The 9,265-nt window shown below is 40.4% G+C and overlaps 1 non-coding gene and 1 pseudogene across 1 annotated transcript; both read right to left on the bottom strand.

Moving 5' to 3' along the window:
• Window positions 1-164: 164 nt before the first annotated feature.
• On the bottom strand, window positions 165-283 carry LOC120619396 (5S ribosomal RNA). Its single transcript, XR_005657492.1, has one exon. It is a non-coding gene; the product is annotated as a 5S ribosomal RNA (ribosomal RNA).
• A 2,954-nt stretch (window positions 284-3,237) lies between these two features.
• Window positions 3,238-5,270, bottom strand: LOC120619083 (hydroxymethylglutaryl-CoA synthase, cytoplasmic-like; annotated as a pseudogene).
• Between the last annotated feature and the right edge of the window lie 3,995 nt (window positions 5,271-9,265).

Genomic DNA, 9,265 nt, shown 5'->3' with positions numbered 1-9,265 from the left:
TATGAAAAATGCTGCTGTGAGCATTTGTGTGTGAGTCTTTGTATGAACGTATCTTTTCATTCCTCTTGAATAGATATCTAAGAGTAGAATTTCTGGATTATATTGTACATTTATATTTAATTTTTTTAGTTAATTAATTAAATAATTAAATTTATTTTTTTAAGCACCTACAGCACCTGGTCCTCCCAGGTGGTCTCCCATCCGAGTACTAACCAGGCCTGACCCTGCTTAGCTTCTGAGATCAGACGAGATCGGGCGCGTTCAGGGTGGCATGGCCATAGACTATATTTAATTTTTAAAAGAAACTTTCAAACTGACTGCACTTAACAGTTATCAGCAATGAATAAGGGCTCCTGTTTCTCCACATCCTCGTAAATACCCCTTATTGTGTGTCTTTCGATTGTAGCCATTCTAACAGATGTGAAGTGTAGTCATTTTCCTACTGTGACTAATGATGTTCCACCATCTTTTCATGGCTATTTGTGTAACTTTAGTGACGTGACTATTCAAATATTTTGCCCATTTTTGAATTAGATTATTTGTTTTTTTTTAATTATGAGATCCTTATATATTCTGGATATACAAGTTTTTTTTTTTTTTTTTTTTTAAATCAGATATATGATTTGCAAATATTTTCTCCCTGTCTGTGGCTTGTTATTTTCTTAGTGGATGGTATCTTTGAAATGTAAAAGGTAAAAAAATTTTTTTCTCTAAAACTTTAATCGAAGTTATTTGCCTCACTGCTAATAAGGTGTACAGTTATTTCTCTATACCAGCATTCAAGGCCTGCCACTGGTGGCAATGGACTTTGAGAAAACCCATTTTCTGACACTCAAAACATTGCATCAAATGAAAACAAATTACTCTTCAAAACATACCCAACTCTCAATACTTGCAAAAGTATTACATGCACATTTTCCCATCAATCTTTAAATCTGAACTTACGTTACTAATCTACATCAGTGGATGTTAAAGTCATTTTAACAAATTATGACTATACAAGTCAAAATACCACTGGTTAAAAAAAATACCACTAGTTAATATTAGACAAGAGCATTTTACAAACACTACATTACATATTACCTTGTAATTTGAAACATTCTTTCATATTTGTGTAAGTTTATTTTGGATAAGTGAAACTTAACAGAATTTAAAGCAAATAGAATTTTAAAAATTGAGTTTTTTACACTAATTTCAACTATATTTTACAATCTATAAGGCTCATGTCATAGTTCAGAAACAGAAATATCTACAAAACTCTAACCAGTCTTCTTCACCCCATATGATAGTTTGTTTAAGATGAAAGCCTGAGAAAACGCTTTATAGATTCTCCTTCCAGATCTTGAAGTAGTAGACTCGGTTTGGCTGGTCATGCTGTGTAAAAACTCGGGTTTTACCTTTGTAGTTTCATTGAACAGATTTTTTTAAAGTAGAAAAGAATACTTACACCATGAATTTAAGTTGTTGGTCTTTAAGTTGAATTTATAACACCGAAACATCAGAATAACTTAATAACTCTTTGCCTCTATATTTCCTTTTTATTTAAAAGTTTTAAAAGGCACCAGAAAAAGATGTCATTTATTCTTCAAAATAAGGTACAAAGAAAGAGCGCAGTGACAAACTTCCTCATACACACATTCCAACAACATCTCAGTGTTGTTGAACATAACTCACCTTGAACTGATTCAGGAGCAGACCCGGAGCTACATGCATAGCTCCCAAATGAGCCGTGTGGTCTACACCGGACGTCTGCCCAATGCTAGCATCTCTCTATGCACAGAGGTCATTACAATAACTCTTTGCTGCTAGCCTGGATTTAAAGCAACATTCCAGTTTCCAAAACTAGTGTTACAGTCTCAACTTTTCTCTTTTCAGGATTTATACATTTTAGAAAAAGCATGTTTGTCTTGCCATTTTCAAACAGGGTTTGTGCCTATCACATTTACTACCGCATTCCCTAAACTAGAAACTTTTTTTCAAAAACCACAGGTACTTTCAGTAATCTTGTTTGTTCAAAGGATAAAATTCTTACATGTTTTTAAAAAATTAAAGTTGGAGGCTAGTACCTCTGCTTTTTTCTGCCAGAAGCACACGATGTCGTATCAAACTAAGCCTCATGCATACAAATGGCCAGAGGTATGAAGTTTTACAGAGCCCTTAGCATCATTTGAATACATTAGGCATTGACTAGACCACAGTAGGAAGCAATTTAGCAAATGGAGCAGAGACTTTCCCAAGAACCAGGTAGTTTTCCAAGCTCCATGTCAGTCACATAACATCCAAAATATACAAAGAACTCATACAACTCAATAACAACAAAAAACAATCTAATCAAAAAATGGACAGAGGACCTGAAAAGACACTTCTCCATAGAGGACATACAAATGGCCAACAAATATTTGGAAAGATGCTCAACATCACTAGCTATTAGGGAAATGCAAATCAAAACCACAATAAGATACCATCTCACACCTGTTAGAATAGCTGTAATTAACAAGACAAGTAATAACAAATGTTGGAGAGGATGCGGAGAAAAAGGAATCTTCATACACTGCTGGTGGGACTGCGAATTGGTACAGCCACTGTGGAGAACAGCACGGAGGTTCCTCAAAAAACTAAGAATTGATCTACCATATGATCCAAAAATCCCTCTACTGGGTATTTACCCCAAAGACTTGAAAACCCATATCCGAAAAGATATTTGTACACCGATGTTTATAGCAGCATTATTCACAGTGGCCAAGATGTGGAAGCAACTGAAGTGTCCTACGACAGATGATTAGATAAAGAAGCTGTGGTACATATATACAATGAACATTACTCAGCCATAAGAAGAGATGCAATATTGCCATTTGCGACAACATGGATAGACCTTGAGATAATCATGCTAAGCGAAATAAGCCAGACAGAAAAAAGTTGAAAATCACATGATATCACTTATATGTGAGATATAAACCTAAAAGCAACAAATGAACAGAACAAACAAAGACTCATGGACATGGACTATAGACTAGTGGTTATCAGAGGGGAGGGGGTGAGGGGAGGTAGATGGGGTAAAGGGGGTCAAATATATGGTGACAGAAAGAAATCTAACTATGGGAGGTGAACACGCAGTGTAAATATATATATGCCTTACTGTTAAAGTGTACAGATGAAACTTACTGGATTTCGTTAATAATTGTCACCATAAAAAAATTTTTTTAAAAAAAAATGTGAAAAAACATTTAAGTAACATTTAACCCTTTAAAACTGTCTCCAGATAGCCCATTCCCAACTGTTCCCATATGTACTCACCTACCCCAATCCACATTGAAGTCTTCCACCTCTCAGAATGATCTTAATGCTCCCTGTTACTGGTCACAGCTGCTTCCGGTTCTGCTGCTGTTGCAGAGAGTCTCGGCCCTTTCTTGGCAGGACTTGGAATATGCTCATTTGCTGCGTTTGAATGCACATGTCCTACTCCTTCATCCAAAGTGTCGTCACTTGGAGAGATGCTCCAGGCATAATTCCTTCTATGCATTCCATCCACTCCAACTAGGTACCATGCTCCATCAAAGAGTGACTGACCTCTGGGGAATATAGTTGACCAAGCGATGGGTATCCTCTCTGAGCTTCTTGTTTGCAGCAAAGACATCTGGTGTCACACAGGTTTTTGAGTCAAGCCTTGATTCGAGATCACATAAACTTGCTGTTGTTTATGTGATCTTGAATCAAGACCCTGGTGTGGCATCTTGTAAGGGTGTATAGGGTGGCGGCCAAACCAGAACCACAAGAGAACACGCCAGTCTTTTCTTGCCGGCTGCTGAGGCGAGTACCGTGTTAGCACAGAAGCAAAGGAACCGTCTACTGATGATGTGTACATGTCTCTATTTTGATTTGATACCAGGAAAGATGCCTTCGTTTTCTGATTAAAGAGTTCAGAACTAGCCTTCATAAATGCCTTTTCTGCATCTCTGTCAAAATTGGTATCTTCTAATTTAACATCCCCAAAGGCATCCGGGCCACTAGAAATACTATTTTTATCTCTGTTCTGGTCATTAAGAAGCTCACTCAGCAGCATCCGAGCTAGAGATTTCTGCACCAGTTTATAGTAGGGGGAATGGAAGAGCATGAAGCCTAAACCATTCAAGGTAAAATCTTTCTTATTTCCCTCTTTCTGCCACTGGGCATGGATCTTTCTGTAGTAGACAGAATAGCAGCGGTCTAATGCACTGAGGTAGCCACTGTATGGAGAGTTTTCCATCTACTGTGGGATATTCAGAAAGCCTATCAGGCTCGTAAAAGTCATAGGCATACTGCATGTGTGTCCCACGATGTCCTCGGTCAAAAAGTAAAGGAGCATTTGGCCCAATTAGCAGAGCAACAGCTCCAACTGCACCTTTCGTTCTAGCATTTCCTGTGGCACATACAGCAATATCTCCTGTGCCTACCAGGGCGTACCGTCCATCCCAAGAGCCGGACTCAATCCAGTTACCGGCACTGAAGGCAGCAGCTGTGCCTCCACAGCACGCATTCATTGTGTCTATTCCTTCTCTATCTGGATTCTCAGACTCGTCAAAGAGCTGCAACAAATTAGTCTTCATCGACTTTGTTTTGTTGTTGGTTGTCTCTGTTCCAACTTCTAGCCGCTCAATATAATCATAAGAAATGTTATTTCTCTCTATAAGATTCTGAACTACAGTCATGCAAAGAGAGTTGCTACCTTCTCTATCAGTGCAGAAGCCCATCTCGGCTTGGCCCAAGCCAATAATGTTCTTTCCGGCATCTACACCATCGTATTTTTCCAACTTTACTTGATCAACATATTGAGAAGGAAGATAAATCTCAAGTGCAACAATTTCCACAGTTTTGGCCAGCAGGCTTCTGCATGCGAAGGATGTGACCCAGGCATAGGGAAAGAGCCGTGCGAGGGATAAGGAGCTCAGTCTCCAGGTCTATCACTGTTGCCTCCTTCAGGCACCAGAGGTGACCCGGTGATGCTGAAGGAAGGGGAGCGAGCCATGAAGGCGCAGTATCTAAGGGTTTTAAGTTTTGATCAAGTCCAATTTATTGATTTTCTTCTTTTATAGGTTGTTTTTTGTCTCACGTTTAAAAGATCTTTGCCTAACCCAAGGTCATAAAAATATTCTATGTTTTGTTCCGATTTTTTAATGGATTTAACTCTCACATGTAGGCCTGTGATCCATTTTGAGGTCATTTTTGCGTATGGTGTGAGGTAAGGGGTCTAAATGTATCTTCTTGCATGTGGATATTTAATTATCCCAGTGCCATTTGCTGAAAAGACTTCTTTCCCTAGCTGAACTGCTTCGGCGACTCTGACCTTGTGTACCACACTGTTTTGATACTACAGCTTTATCATATGTTTTTTAAAATACATATTTTTTTATTTTCCAACTTTAGTTGGCATACAATATTATATTAGTTTCAGGTGTACAACATAGTGATTAGACATGTTACTTACAAAGTGATCACCCCAATAAATCTACTACCCATCTGATATCCTACACGGTTATTACAATATAATTGACTATGTTCCTTATGCTATACTGTACATCCTCATGAGTATTGTGTAACTATCGCTTTGTATTTCTTAATCCCTTCCCTTTTTCACTCCCCCTCCAATATCCCTCTCATCTAGCAACCCTCAAAATGTTCTCTGTATCTGAGTTTGTTTTGTTTATTTGTTCTTTAGATTCCAAGGTAGATAAAATCATATGGTATTTGTCTTTCTCTGTCTGACTTACTCCACCCAGCACAATACCCTCTAGGTCCATTCCTGTTGTTACAGGTGGCGAGATTTCATTCTCTATAAAAAAAAATTTTTTTTTATGGCTGAGTAATATCTATTATGTATATGTATCACCTCTTCTTTGTTGATTCATCCACTGATGGACACCCAAGTGGCCTCCATATCTTGGCTATTGTAAACAATGCTGCAATGAGCATATGGACGCACATATCTCTTCAAAGTAGTATGTTGGGTTTCTTTGGAAAAATACCCATAAGAGGAATTACTGGGTCCTTCTTTGTCTCTTATTATAGCCTTTGTTCTAAAGTCTATTTTGTCTGGTATAAGTATTGCTACCCAGTTGTTTGTTTGTTTCCATTTTCATGAAATATGTCTTTTCATCTCTTTACTTTCAGTCTATGTCTTTCGATCTGAAGTGAGTCTCTCGTAGGCAGTATGTATAAGGGTCTTGTTTTTTCATCCATGCAGGTACCCTATCTTTTGATTAGAGCCTTTAATCCTTTTTTCTTTGAAGTACTTGTTGACGGATATGTAGTTATTGCCATTTTATCATTCATATTTTTTGTTTTTTTTTTTTCTTCTTAAAGAAGGTCCTGTAACATTTCTTGTAATACTGGTTTGTTGGTGATGCACTTTAGCTTTTTCTTGTCTGGGAAACTCTTTATCTGTCCTTCGATTCCAAATGATAGCTTTGCTGGGTAGAGTAATCTTGTAGATCCTCGTTTTACATCACTTTGAACATTTCATGACACTCTCTTCTGGCCTGCAAAGTTTCTATTGAGAAATCAGCTGACAGTCTTATGAGAGCTCCCTTGTATGTAACTACTTTTCTATTGCTGCTTTTAAGATTCTCTTTTGTCTTTCACCTTTGGTATTTTATGTATGATGTGTCTTGGTGTGGGCCTCTTTGGAGTCATCTCGTTTGGGACCCTCTGTGCTTCCTGGGCTTGTATGTCTAATTCCTTCACCAGGTTAGGGAAGTTTTCCATCATTATTTCTTCAAATAGGTATTCAATCCCTTGCGCTTTCTCTTCTCACTCTGGTACCCCTACGATGCAAATGTTGGTACACTTGATGTTGTCCCAGAGGCCCCTTAAACTATCCTCATTTTTTGGATTCTTTTTTCTTGTTGCTGTTCTGATTGGTTGTTTTCTGCTACCTTATCTTCTAAATTGCTGATTCAATCCTCTGCTTCATCTACTCTCCTGAGATATTCGTCATTTCAATTATTGTATTCTGCATTTCTGACTGGTTCTTTTATGTCTTCTATCTCTTCATTTTTATGCTTTCTATCTCTTTATCAAAGTTCTCACTGAGTTCATCTACTCTTCCCCTCATTTCATTGAGCATCTTTATAACCAGGTGTTTTGCACTCTGCATCTGGTAGATTGCTTGTCTCTATTTCGCTGAGTTTTTTTTCTGGAGCTTTGTTCTATTCTTTCATTTGGAATATGTTTCTTTGTCTCCCTATTTTGGCTGCCTCCTGTGTTTGTTTGATTCTATGTATTAGGTAAGGCTCCTAAGTCTCCCAGTCTTAGTAAATTGGCCTTAGTATCTTGTTGGGCCCAGTGGCAGTTTTCCCTGTTCACCTCAGCCAGGTGCTCTAGGTGCTCCAGGTGTCACCCTCGTGTGTGCTGTGTTTGCCCTCTTGTTGTGGTTGAGCCTCAGTTGCTGTTTGCAGTGGTAGGGATTGACCCTCAGGCTGATTGGTTGTGAGGAATGGATGGTGAGGGGCTGACCCTATGGGGCAGGATTCACTTTAGCAGGGCTCTGGTGCCAGCCCAGTCTGCCTTTTGGGTGTGTTGGATGCAGCCCCAGGTAGCGCTACAGCTCAGTCAAAGCGGGCCACCAGATGTGCAGGTTGGGGCTTCCTGAGAGGGGTCCGGCTACAGGCCAAGTTAAGCCACAGCCTGTACCCTGCCTGGAGCCACCTGGCAAGAGTCACCAAGCAATGTGCAGATGGCTGCCACCTGTGCTGAGCTTATAGGTATCTTGAGAGGCCAAACCAGAAACCAAGTCCAGCTGCCGCTAGTGCTGGGCTTGGGGCTGCTAACAAGGGGTACAGGGCACATTGAGGCCAGATGCTGCTTTTGGGGATTTGGAAACCTTTGAGAAATTTTAGGAAAGTCTGCAGCATGAACCCAAGACAGGTTGTTTGTATGGAAAAGCCACTGGAGGCAGCTTGGGTGGGCCCTCAAGTTGGGAGCGGCGGGGTCTCAGAGACTCACCTGGGCAGGTTGACCTCTGTTAGCCAGGTTGGTGGAGACTGAGATATGGTGGCTGCTTGGGTCTGTACGCCAGGCAGAGAGGGCTCAGCAAAGGAACCATGGCTTCTACAGCACTTCTGTATGGGAGAAAGCTGCCCCTCCAGCCCTCGCCCTGAAGCCCAACAACTCAGTTCCTCCTCGTGTGTCCCTGGCACTTTTTGAACTGCTGCCCCAGCGCTGGAACTCAGAGTGAGTGAGTCCATCAATGGTAAGTCCGCGTGCGGGCCCTTTAAGAGGAATGCCTGTGACTCCTGAGCTTCTCTGTCTCACTCGGCCATAATCTCCACTGGTTTTCACATCCAGAGGTTGTGGGGCTTCTCTTCACGGCACTGAGGAACCTGGTGGGGGGCTGGGACTCCTCCCTCCCCTGGATGGACTTTCATAGCCGAAATATTTCTCTTGATTTTCAACCACCATACGCAGGTGTAGGACGGGCCCATTTGGCATCACCACCCCTCTGACCAGTCTTGAGGTGACCTCTTTTGTATGTCCCCAGGTGTAGGACTTCTGTTCAGCCAAACCTGAGGTGACTCCCAATGATGGTTGTTCTGTAGTTTAGTCATGATGCCATCATGAGAGGTGGTGAGCAAAGCGTCTACCTATTACACCATCTTGACTGGAAATTTCTATAGTATGTTTTAAAATTAGGAAGTGTAAGCCCTCTAACTTTGGTCTTTGGCAAAATTATTTTATCTATTCTGGGTCCTTTGCATTTTATATAAGTTTTAGGATTTCAAGTGACATCAAGAAAATGGCTGAATACACAGCTTCAAACATCCCATCCCTCCACAGAAACCTAAAAACAAAAAACAGGAATTTTCAGAACCATCTTTGTCAGAACTCCAGAAAACAGGTTTATAGCATCCAAGCAGATGCTGAATCAAGAAAAAGGCAAATTAGAAGAAGTAGGGAAGCTTTGTAGCATTTTTCCTTGCCCTTGCCCATTTCCTCCCCAGCTCAGTCGCGGTCTGGAAGGCAGTAACTTGTGTTCTCAGTATGTGATCCTAGTCCTTAGTTCTGGAGAAAGGGAGCAGAACACACCTGATATGTAAATTATTACGTGTTTCTGTTTAAACCTGTCTGGGCTACCTGCAAGATTGTCACAAGACACTTACCTCTGTTTTGTCTAACTTGGAACTTAACTAGGGTGGAAAGTACTAGGCATTGCTTGAAAATATTGTAAGGCAAATGAAGACTCCCAGTCGAGGTATATAGTAGACAATCTAAAGCCAAGGAGGAAGTACAGGGC

Source organism: Pteropus medius, unplaced genomic scaffold (genome assembly GCF_902729225.1).
Source record: "Pteropus medius unplaced genomic scaffold, Ma_sr-lr_union100, whole genome shotgun sequence".
Lineage (NCBI taxonomy): Eukaryota > Metazoa > Chordata > Mammalia > Chiroptera > Pteropodidae > Pteropus > Pteropus medius.
The sequence above is the reverse complement of the archived record's forward strand: the minus strand, read 5'-3'. Positions and strand labels throughout refer to the sequence as shown.